We start from the raw sequence: 12,319 nt of genomic DNA, 5'->3' as shown, positions 1-12,319 counted from the left end.
CTACCCCATCCTGTCTCCTTAACTCCATCCCTCCTCTCGTTCTTCATTCCTGTTGTTTTGATGTTCTTCGTTCCTGGTCTTGCCTTCTGGTCGCCCTCCAACACATACACTCCTTATTATCTCTCTCTCTCTCTCTCTCTCTCTCTCTCTCTCTCTCTCTCTCTCTCCTCCTCCTCTCTCCCTGTCTGTCCTGTGTGTGCTGGTGTTGTTGTGAGGGCTGACCTGATTCCAGATCCTAAACCAAAGCCCCAGGCCTGGGGCTGCCAGACCCCAGCAGGCCGCTCCTTCTACCACAGATCGGTGCACTGCTGTTGGGCTTGCAGGCCTTTGTCAGACACCCCCCCCCCCCCCCCCGTCTCCATGGAGGTCCAGATATGAATATTCCAGATTTGCTGCCGCCCTGTAACCACGACGACGAGCTGATGAAACGAGGTGTAACCGCAGCTATGGTGAATCATCCCACTGGGTCTATAACTTCTTCCTCCATTGTACAAACTCAGACAAATACCCCTTGGGCACACACACACACACACACACACACACACAGAGAAAAGCTGAGGGGGGGGAGGCAGGGGAAGGGGGAGTGGTGAAGATGGGAAGGTAGGTTGGCCCCAACGGAGAAGCTAGTCAGTAAAGTACCTGTGTTGGATAAAAAGAAACGTCTGCTTTGTTCTGACTTGCCGACAGGGATGGTTATCACGTCCGCTGTGCTGGCACCAGCGACAGGCTCTGTGTGGGTGTTGCTAGCCAGCTCCTAGTGTCATGTCATTAGCGTCCAATCAGATGAGCTTGTCCCGCTAGACGGCCCCTTTGCCTGCCTCGCATCTCCAGGTATCCCATGCTCCCGTGCGGAGGCACAGGACTTTTATTGAAAGTGAAAGAGCGAGAGTAATTTTGGCCTGTGAACGCTGTTGGTGGATCATGGCTTTAGAAGTCTGCTACCAAGTCACTGAACTCTAGTGTGCTACTGGAGAAGAACTAGTACGCTGGAAGGAGTACGCTAGTAGGCTAGTACGCTAGAGGACGAGAGGAGAAGGATCGAAGGAGACTCTATCTGCTCTCCTCGCGTTCTCTCTCTCTCTAGCTCTCTGTCTCTCTCTCCATCTTTCTCTCCCTCTCTCTTTCCATCTCTCTCACGCTCCCTATCTCTCCCTCCGTCTTTATCCATCTGGGTGAGAACTTGTGAGGAGCTGATCTGCTAACTCTAGCACATTACTGTACTTCAGACACACACACACACACACACACACACACACAGTCTCTCCTGTCCTTCATCTCCTCTTAAGATTTAGTGGCAGCTGTTCCACATCTGTGTGTGTGTGTGTGTCTGTTCTTGTGTGTGTGTGTGTTGCAGACGTGGTCAAGCCAGACCTGCCACGTACAGCATGTCTGATTGGAAACTCAGAACCTGCTAACCTCTGCAAGGAGTTGAAGGAAAGAGGGAGGTGTAGGAGGAGGAGACGGACTTGGAAAGAGGAGGAGGAGAGGAGGGGAATAAGGAGGAGAGGAAGATAGCAGGAGGAGATTAGGAGGATGTGGAGGAGGAAGAGAGGGAGGGAGCAGGATAGTACAGGGAGTTCCAGCTGATGTCCAGATGTGTGCTGGCAGGAGGGCATCACACCACAAACCAGTCAGCAGAGAGTACAGGGTGTGTGTGTGTGTGTGCGTGATTGTGCAGGTTTGAGTGTGTGTCTGTGTGTGTGTGACTGTGCAGGTTTGAGTGTGTGTCTGTGTGTGACTGTGCAGGTTTGAGTGTGTGTCTGTGTGTGACTGTGCAGGTTTGAGTGTGTGTCTGTGTGTGTGACTGTGCAGGTTTGATTGTGTGTCTGTGTGTGTGTGTGTGACTGTGCAGGTTTGAGTGTGTGTCTGTGTGTGACTGTGCAGGTTTGAGTGTGTGTCTGTGTGTGTGTGTGTGACTGGGCAGGTTTGAGTGTGTGTGTGTGTGTGACTGTGCAGGTTTGAGTGTGTGTCTGCGTGTGTGACTGTGCAGGTTTGAGTGTGTGTGTATGTGAATCTTGCCCAGAAGCAGTCCTCTCCTCTTTCCTACCTTGCCAGATTCCTTTCCTCCCCCTTTCTCCCTCTGTCTCTCCCCCTCCTCCCTCCTGCCCCCCACCTTTTTCCAGCCTCCCAAACGCACAGACAAACACAAACAAAAGCACACACGTACGTTTGTATTGCATACTTGTGCGGACTCACAAATCAGTCCCATTCAAAATCAATGTCCCAATTCATGCACTCACACACACACTTCCCCCCTCAGGAAGCCCAGAGTAGGAGACCAGACAGGTGTAAGATTATATGCAGTGCTGAGAAAATGTCATAGTCTGCTGTCTACCCCCACACACACACACACACACACACACACACAAAGCGGATAGCCTATGAAGTGTGGAGAATCTCAGCCTGGTCTGTGGGTAAATGTCGCTCCCGTCCTGGTAAATGCCATTTCACACCTAAAAGAGGCTGCCTGGGGGCCTGGAGAGGGTGTGTGCGGCCATGAAGACAGCTGTTATTTTGTACCGATCTTTCACTGACACGCTTCCGCCACTCCAGTCTCTCTCTTTCTCCCTCTCTCCCTCCAACTTGACCTCTCTTGCGCGTTCTTTTCATCTCTTCCTTTCTCTCCCTCCTTCACTTCCTCCCTCATCCTTCTCTCCAAACGACCCTGCCTCCTTCTTCCTTCCCTCCCTTCCTCTCTCCTTTCCAACTTTTCTTTCTCCTCCTTCTTTTCTTCCCTCCCTCTTCCTTTTGTCCCTCCTTCCCTCCCTCTTGCCCCTTCAGGGAGAGGGGTTGCTTGTTTGTTTGTGAACTAAGGAGGGGGAAAGTGAAAAAGGAATATACCATGTAATAGTGAAGTAGTCACTATTACAGTGATGTCACTTCTTCAGTGCAGAGTGGGTGAGTAATGTCACTTCCTCTGTGCACTGTGACAAATACTTTCTGCATGTCTCTAGTTATAGTAAACCAAAGTAGGCTCCAAAGTAGCTTGGGGTTTGAATAGAATGAAATGGATCGGTGTGAGGTGTTCCCTGGGAAACAACAAGGGAGGAAGACAGGAGACAAGAAGTCACTTAAGGTGGAAGTTGGAAGTTGGCAAGCAGGGTGTTACGGGAGGAGTTTTGTTGCCAGTCAGTTTTGTTTCCTTCTGATCTTGCCCACACCGGGGTTCAAACTTCCATAAACACTGCTGTAGCCAGCCACGCTTCCAAGTTAGCTCCTTAAAGTGATTTATGTTATGGCAGGGGATGGGGGAGGGTGTGTGGGGGAGAGGGTTTAATCAATTCAGCTTGGTTACAATAGGATCAATGGAATATTGTGTAGAACATCATTCACCTTAGTAAAGGATTAGACATGTCTGTTGATTACCCACAAGCCTTTGCATGCGTTGTTGAAGTAAATCATACATTTTGACACAGACATAGGGACAGCTTTGGCATACTACATGTTTTACAGTGGCAACTAGGTAGAATCATGAAGATATTCTTTTGACATATTGTGTACCCCTGGACTCAGGAAATCCTCATTTTGGTTGGGATGATGTCTCAACATGGATACATTTAACCATGGCAGGAAGAAGGAAGAAAGCAATAGTCATTTAGGAAACAGGAAGTCAGGAAGTAGAAGTGGGAAGTCAAGAATAAGGAAGCAGAGAGGTGGAGATCCAGCTCAGCAGGGGAGCAGAGACACTCACTACACCCCCTCAGTGTTCGCACATAAAGAGAGACTGTAGGACAGACGACTGTCAAACTGTGCCGCGTTGTGCTGAAAATCCCAGATGTCGAGGCCCCTGTAGAGAGGAGGAGAGAGAGAGACAGAGGGAGGGAGGGAGGGAGGGAAAGAGAGGGTGAGAGAGGGAGAGATTGAGAGCAAGAGGAGGGATGGATCTGGAGAGGAGGAGAGAGACTGAGAGAGAGAGAGAGAGAGAGAGAGAGAGAGAGAGAGAGAGAGAGAGAGAGAGAGAGAGAGAGAGAGAGAGAGAGAGAGAGAGAGAAAGAGAGAGAGAGAGAGAGAGAGAGGTGTAGCTCCAGTGAATGAGTGACAGGGTCACAATGTTACTCCCTAGCAACTGGAATACTGTAGGAGAAAGGGCAGGCACACACACACTCACAGACACACACCGGGCTGCTCCCCACACCAAAGGAACAGCTGTTTCTCCAGCTGCTGACAGCCATGACAACTGTTCTGTCATGTTCAGGTAAACAGCTGGTGACACTTTCCCTCTCTCTCTCTGGGAGAGCGAGGGAGTTAGGAGAGAGAGAGGGCCGCAGAGAGAGAGGGAGTTAGGAGAGAGAGAGGGCCGCAGAGAGAGAGGGAGTTAGGAGAGAGAGAGGGCCGCAGAGAGAGAGGGAGTTAGGAGAGAGAGAGGGCCGCAGAGAGAGGGAGTTAGGAGAGAGAGAGGGCCGCAGAGAGAGAGGGAGTTAGGAGAGAGAGAGGGCCGCAGAGAGAGAGGGAGTTAGGAGAGAGAGAGGGCCGCAGAGAGAGAGGGAGTTAGGAGAGAGAGAGGGCCGCAGAGAGAGAGGGAGTTAGGAGAGAGAGAGGGCCACAGAGAGAGAGGGAGTTAGGAGAGAGAGAGGGCCGCAGAGAGAGAGGGAGTTAGGAGAGAGAGAGGGCCGCAGAGAGAGAGGGAGTTAGGAGAGAGAGAGGGCCGCAGAGAGAGAGGGAGTAAGGAGAGAGAGGAGCAGCTTTTGAAGAGAGGCCCTAAAGTTCCCAGACTCCTCTCTTCCTGCTCTTGTCATCTCAGATGAACCCTCCCTCCCTCGTCTCTTGTCCTGTGGTCCACTCCCTCTCTTATCCTCCCCTCTGCCCCCTACAGGGAACGGCCCGATCACATCACGGCACTTCCTGCCATTCTTCCCCACTTCCTGTGTGTCCTGTGTGGCTTCCTGCGCAGCGTGTCCACAAGGTCAATCTGTGACCGTATCGACAAACACACAGTCCTCACCCGACGTCTGCCACATCCCGCCTTCCTCGGCCAGCCCATCCTCAGAGCCCTGTGGTCGGAGTCCCTCCATCCATCCATCCTTCCATCCCACCCTTCATCCTTCCTCTCCTCCTCTTACCGCTCTGTTGATTCACCGTCAACGTCTTCATCTGTACACCTTCATGCCCCCCCCCTCCCATCCTCCACACATCCATCCTTCCCTCCCTCACCTTTCCACCTCCCTCCAGCTGGCGCAAGAGGGGAGCCCCTGGTGAGGAAGGAAACATCCCAGAATAACAGAAGAGGGCATTGTTTCCAGAGTGACGGCTGACATGGTCAGCAACCTTTGACTATGGCTGCTGTGAAGATGAGGAGAGAACTGTACGATTGCACAAACACACTCGCAAACACCCGTACACACATACATACATGCCTACACACACACATGCCTACACACAAACACACACGTGCCTGTACATACACACATGCCTACGCTGCCGTGCAAAGGCAAAAGACCGTAACCTCAATTTGATTTTTTTTTCATTTTCGGAACAGTTAAGGTGTGCTTCATCATGTGGCCAAATATCTTACATTAACTCGTCTGTTTTTCAGAGAAAATAGGTTGTTGTCTTCACCGTACCTCCCAAAAGCCTGCTTTGGCTTTAGAAAGCCAATGCAGAATGCCGTAACATCAGTTACGGTTCTTTGCCTTTGTTTTGCGACATTCAAAAACGTTCAAATGGAGTTACGGTTTCACTTTAACTTAGACGTAACCTAGCAACAACAAACACATCTAGCATTAGCCTAGCCTACTCGCTGGCGTTCAACTCAAAACATCCCAAACATGATCGTTTACAAGTATCCTTCCCTGGCAGTTAAATCAAAAACACTCATGTCTTGTGAGTCTTGTGACAGGTAACCATGTGTATGTTACATTGGCTTATAATATACAGAGTTTATATCGTGATAAGCAACTAAGTGAGCGAAGAAACGGAAGTTACTGTATTTTGCCTTGGCATGACCACTTACTATAGAATATAGTATACTACTCTAACCCTTCAAAATAGGGGTCAAAAGTGCAGTTTAAGAAAAAAAAAATCAAACACTTCTAATTAAGATAGTGTGTAATCACTAAAACATCAAACTGCTAGATTTCCAGTGTCCTACCTAAAATACACTTGGCAGGACAACTACTTTGAAAGTGCAAAAACGTTGAAGTCGTTTTTCTCAGTTCTACACTCTGGCGAGTTACGGTCTTTTGCCTTTGTAGGGCAGTACACACACACATGCCAACACACACACACACACATGCCTACGCACACAGTATATTTGCATGGGATCCCTACACACTTGAAGACACAAAAACAACAAACTGTTTTGCTAATGATCATTTTAAGACACTCCCCTCCACTCTCTCTCCCTCTCCCTTTCCCCCTTTCCCTCTCCCTCTCTCCCTCTCCACTCTCTCTCTCCCTCCACATCTATTCATTACTCACTAAAGATTAGAAGCCTATTCTTACCTCCCCCTCCTCCCCCTCCTCCACCTCCTCCCTCTATCGCTGGGCTTCTCTAGCTTCATTAGACTGATTAGGTCAAACATCCTCTGGAATCCAGACTCTCTGCTCCTCATACTGATGAGCTAGCGCAGCTCAGAGGAAGAGAACCAGAACCGCAGAAGAAGCAGAGCAGAGGAAACCACAGTCGACACTCCTCATCATCATCCTTATCATTATACGGTCATTATCATGATCGTTGTCATGATCGTTATCAAGATCGTTATCATGGTCATGATCGTTATCATGGTCACGATCGTTATCATGGTCATGATCGTTATCATGGTCTTGATGATTGTCATCGTCACAGTATCATTCTCAAGCGTTATTTGTGGGGGGAGTTTAAGGGGGTCAGGGTTAGTATTACAGGTTTTTTCAGTCGCTGACAAGCATTTGTCCAAACAGTTGTCACATTTTCAAAACTCTAAACACAATTAGCACAGCATCAGTCTTTTTTGGCCATACAATTCACATATTTCATGTCTTTTTCACACAATATGCAGTCAGTGAACACATTTCCACAACTCTTACATTTTCTTAACAGACAAGCTATACCTCCCAAAAAAATTATGGATTGTTTGTGTAGTATTTACGAATGTTAACACACAACATCCCACAATAGCAAAAACAATTATCCAAACCTTAGATACAGTATAAAAACATCTGCTTCTGCAATGATATTAGTTCAAAAACATATCTCAGCTGAACATAAAAAAATAAAATAAAAAAAATAAAAAAAGACAAATGGACACACAGCTGATTGATGTTGGGTAAAGTGGGCCGACCACAGCTGATTCCAGCCTAGCTTAGACTCAGTGGCAGGGGTTATTTCCTTCAATTACTATAAAAGAAGTGATGTTCACATTCAAACACATTTCAGTAAAAAGCAAATCAGTTTTTTTTCTTCTTACTGTTCACTAAAGGAAGTACAGTAGAAACACAGTATACAGTAATAGAACAGAAAACGTTTTACAGTAATGCTTACAGTGAACAAAATATTGGTTTGTTGAAAGATGCGTATAATGGAGGCAACTGTTGACTGCCTCAACTTGGGTTGCACTCTGTCACCAGCCTCTCTTAGTGAAAGGCTGTGGTTGATTACACGGTCAATGATATTGGTACAAGGTTCATCACTGACTACTGTTCTTGCAGCCCTTGGAATGCCACCACCACACATTCTTACACCTCTACCTTGCCCTCTCCTTGGGCCTGCTTTTCTCCCCAGCCCTGCTCCTTTCACTGCATCTCTCACTGCTTCTGCACCTCTCCCTCCATCTCTCACTGGGCATGCTCGAATCTCCCTGGGCCCCTTGCTCTTCCTCGTCCAAACATCACGGTGTTTGTATTTTTCTGTTTCTGTTTCCAAAAACATCACTCCTTAAAGTCTTGTATATGTGGACATACAGTTCCCAACCACGACATTTAGTGTAAAAGGTGGATTGCATGTTTTGCATGCAAATACCTGAAATGTAAGTCTATGCAGTTTTTATAATGTGAACATTAGCCAGTATTTTGAGACCTGGTTGATTGACTGCATGTACCTTGTGAAGTGAAAACAAGTGTTATTCTTTGACAGAATCATTTCATTTTGAGTCAGATTTCCAGTGTTTTGGTAAAGTCAGTGTGTGCAGAGAAACATGTGTTCTGTCTTGAAATGGAGAGTTAGTAAATATTTAACTAAATTTGTTATTGAGAAGAAAATTATCCATTTGGTCAATTGTGTTTTGTAGGTGTCAGTCTGTGTCAAGAGTTTAGAAAAAGTATCCGATGTATGGGTAAGCGCTTCTTAGCGATTGAAAAAAACTGTAGTGTTAGAATAACATTTACGGTTTGGGTTGGGGGTTAGCATGAATTTGAATGGGAGTGAATTGTCCTCACTAGGTTAGGAAAGCAAACCTGCATGTGTTTGAGTGTGTGCGTGTGTGTGCGTGTTGTGTGTGTGATTCTTTGTGTGTGTTAGATCTTGAGGAGTGTAGTTTTGTATATGTGTCTCTTATGTGTGTATGGCTGGCGTGGTTGACGTGTGTGTGTGTGTGCAGAAACAGGTGCTGAAGATTAAATTATTAAATGAACAGCAGTTGTAGTCATTAAACTTTTATCAATCACACCTCTTTTAACAAACTCAGGCAAAACTCTGCTGCCGAATCTTTTATTCCTTGCCACTCCCTTTCTCAGAAAGAGGAAGAGAGACACGGCAAGATTGGGAGTGTGGAGGAAGAAAGGGGGGAGATAAGCAGGAGAGGGAGCTCTAAGAGGAGGAGGGAGAGAAAGACGAAAGGAGAAAGTGAAAGAAAGGAGGGAGAGAAAGAGGGGCCTAGCGAGAGAAAGGAGAGAGGCAGAGAGAGGCAGAGAGAGGCAGAGAGAGGCAGAGAGTCAGAGAGAGGAGAGAGAGAACATTGAAAAAGAGAGGAAGGAGAGAAAGAGGGAGCCACGGAGAGGAGATGCAGTGAGCCAGACGGAGAGAGAGAGAGAGAGCGACAGAGAGGGATAGAGAGAAAGAGAGAGGGGGCAGTATGGTGTCGGAAAACATCGGAGATAAAACAGCAGATCGTGTTCAAGAGAAGAGAGGGGACCGAGGGGCCGTCATGGAGACATGTTCTTCCTCTGTCTTCATCACTTTCCCTCTGAGCCCCTGGGACAGTGTCTGACGGAGGAGGAAGAGGAAGAAGAGGAGGAGGAAGAGGAGGAGAGGAGGAGTATAAGGAAGAGGAGGAGGAAGAGGAAGAGGAGGAGGAAGAGGAAGAGATGAGGAGGAAGAGGAAGAAGAAGGAGGAGGAGGAGGAGGAGAGGAGGAGGAAAAGGAAGAGGAGGAGGAAGAGGAATAGAGGAGGAGGAAGAGGAAGAGGAGGAGGAAGAGGAAGGAGGAGGAAGAGGAGGAAGAGGAGAGGAGGAAGAGGAGGAAGAGGAGGAAGAGGAGGAAGAGGAGGAAGAGGAGGAAGGAGGAAGAGGAGGAGGAGGAAAAGGAGGAAGAGGAGGAAGGAGGAGGAAGAGGAGAAGGAAGGAGGGAGGAGAAAGAAGGAGGAGGGAGGGAGGAGGAGGAGGAAGAGGAGGACCGAGGAGGAGAGAGCAGACAGTTTAAAGTTTAAAGCGACTTTGAGTATTAGAAAAGCGCTATAAAAAAACGAATTATTATTATTATCATTATTAAAGTATGTGTAGACGGAAGCTGCACCCCTCCTGTGTGACACACCCCTCTTCTCCTGACCCCTGCTGGGTGGGTGTTCCTGGCCTCATTAACATATTGATTTAATGAATCTACGCATAATTACAGACGCACCCCTGTTGAGCCGAGGAGATTGGAGAGTGTCTCTGAGCGCGCTCAGTTAGCTACTGTCCTGAGCTCATTAGCTGGAAGAAGCTGACCTGGACAACCTCTCTCTCTCCTTCTCTCTCTTCTCTCTTTCACTCTCTCTGTCCACCTCTCTCTCTCTGTCCATGTCTATCTCTTCACCGCTCTCCTTTTTTCTCACTTTCTTTAGCCATCTCTCTCTCTTTTTCCTTCGATGACCCTCTCTTTCTCTCTCTCCTTGACTCTCTCCCTCCTCCTCTCCATCCCTCGGTGTTTATCCAGGGCCTTAAGGGAGAAGCAGGAAGAGGACATGTGATGATTACAGAAGCAGCTGACAGGAACCACACCTGCTGCCCTCCCTCCCCCTCTCCTCTCCCTTCTTCCCTTCCCTTCCCTCCCCCTCTCCTCTCCCCTCCTCTCCCTCCCTCCCTCCCCCTCTCCTCTCCTCTCCCCTCTTCCCTTCCCTCGCCCTCTCCCCTCCTCCCCTCCCTCCCCCTCTCCCCTCCTCCCTTCCCTCCCCCTCTCCCTCTCCTCTCCCCTCTTCCCTTCCCTCGCCCTCTCCCCTCCTCTCCCTCCCTCCCCCTCTCCCCTCCTCCCTTCCCCTCCCCCTCTCCTCTCCTCTCCTCTCCCCTCTTCCCTTCCCTCGCCCTCTCCCCTCCTCCCCTCCATCCCTCTCTCCCTCACTCCATCCCTGTTTCCCATGTGTCTACCCCTCCCTCCCTCCCTCCCTCCCTCCCTCCCTCCCTCCCTCCCTCCCTCCCTCCCTCCCTCCCTCCCTCCCTCCCTCCCTCCCTCCCTCCCTCCCTCCCTCCCTCCCTCCCTACACCCCACTCAGGCCTCCATCCACACATCGTGTGTGAGTGTACATGCATGTGTGTCTGCGGGCATTAACGCACGTGTGTGTGTCTGTGCAGATGTGTGTGTGTGTGTGTGTGTGTGTGCACGTGTGTACATGTGAGAGGGAGCCATCACTGCCAGTCAGTCTCCTATTGAAAACTTGTGCAGAGGTCATGTATCTCATTCTAGACGTTCCTGCGTTCCTCTGTCAGTCTAAAAGGTCGTCTCACGTGGGCAGAACCCAAGGATGCCCGAGGAGGAAGTCTTCTGACCCAGAAGCCTGAGAACGTTCTGGACTCTCTCCAGGGCCAAGAGGCCTGTTTTAGCTGAAAGCCCATTTCATAAAGTACTGTAGTGCAGAGAGAGAGAGAGAGAGAGAGAGAGAGAGAGGAGGAGAAGAAAGAGATAGAGACGAGGGGAGGAGAGAGAAGCACAAACACACAACCATATCCCCCCCACACACACACACACGCGTACACACTCACACGCATACATTCACACACAAACTCACTTACTGACATGACACACACACACATACACACCCCACTAACGCTGACACAAGCAGACATAACACCCCCCCCCCCACACACACACACACACACAAACACACAAACACTGAGCTGGGGACCTTGTGTGCAAGTGATGTGAGGGCATGATGCCAGTCTCAGATCCATGCCCACTGCCCTGGTGCCAGCACCAACAGGGAGGGAGAAGAGAGGAAGGGGGAGGGAGGGAGGGGAGGAGAGGGTGAGGGAGGGGAGGAGGGGAGAGGGGGAGGGAGGGGAGGAGGGGAGGAGGGGAGAGGGGGAGGGAGGGGAGGAGGGGAGAGGAGAGGAGAGGGGAGGGGGAGGGAAGGGAGGAGGGGAGAGGGGGAGGGAGGGGAGGAGGGGAGAGGGCGAGGGAAAGGAAGAGGGGAGAGGAGAGGAGAGGGGAATGGAGGGAGGGGAGGAGGGGAGAGGAGAGGGGGAGGGAAGGGGAGAGGAGAGGAGAGGGGAGGGGGAGGGAAGGGAGGAGGGGAGAGGGGGAGGGAGGGGAGGAGGGGAGAGGGCGAGGGAAAGGAAGAGGGGAGAGGAGAGGAGAGGGGAATGGAGGGAGGGGAGGAGGGGAGAGGAGAGGGGGAGGGAAGGGAAGAAGGGAGAGGAGAGGGGGAGGGAGGGGAAGAGGGGAGAAGAGAGGAAGGGGGAGGGAGGGAGAGGAGGAGGGGAGAGGAGGGGGAGGGAGGGGAGGAGGGGAGAGGGCGAGGGAAAGGAAGAGGGGAGAGGAGAGGGGGAGGGAGGGAGGGAGGGGAGGAGGGGAGAGGAGAGGGGGAGGGAGGGGAGGAGAGGAAAGGAGATGAGAGGGGGAGGGGGGAGGAGAGGAGGAGAGAGAGGAAAGGGCTTGGGAGGCATAGGGAGGAGGAGAGAGGAGAGGGGAGCGCAGGGGAGAGGACAAATGCACGTGTGTGCCTGTGTATGCATGTGTGAGCCTGTGTGTGTGTGGGTCCAGGTGTGCGAGTCCCTGTCTGTGCGTGTGCCGGTGTGTCGCACCGGTGTGTGACTGTGCATCTGTCAGTGGGGGACAGCTTCATCCCCAGACAGCGTTCAGGTCTGTCAGGCCTGCTTCCCTGTGACAGATGTGTGAGACTTTGATTAATGTGGCACTCATTTCCTGTCTCTCTTTCCTGCCTGTGCGACAGGAACACGGTTCCCCCTGGAAACCCTGTCCTGTCTCAGTGGTTCT

This window comes from Hypomesus nipponensis, chromosome 4 (genome assembly GCF_054491055.1).
Source record: "Hypomesus nipponensis isolate SF chromosome 4, ASM5449105v1, whole genome shotgun sequence".
NCBI lineage: Eukaryota > Metazoa > Chordata > Actinopteri > Osmeriformes > Osmeridae > Hypomesus > Hypomesus nipponensis.
This window is presented reverse-complemented; position numbering follows the sequence as displayed.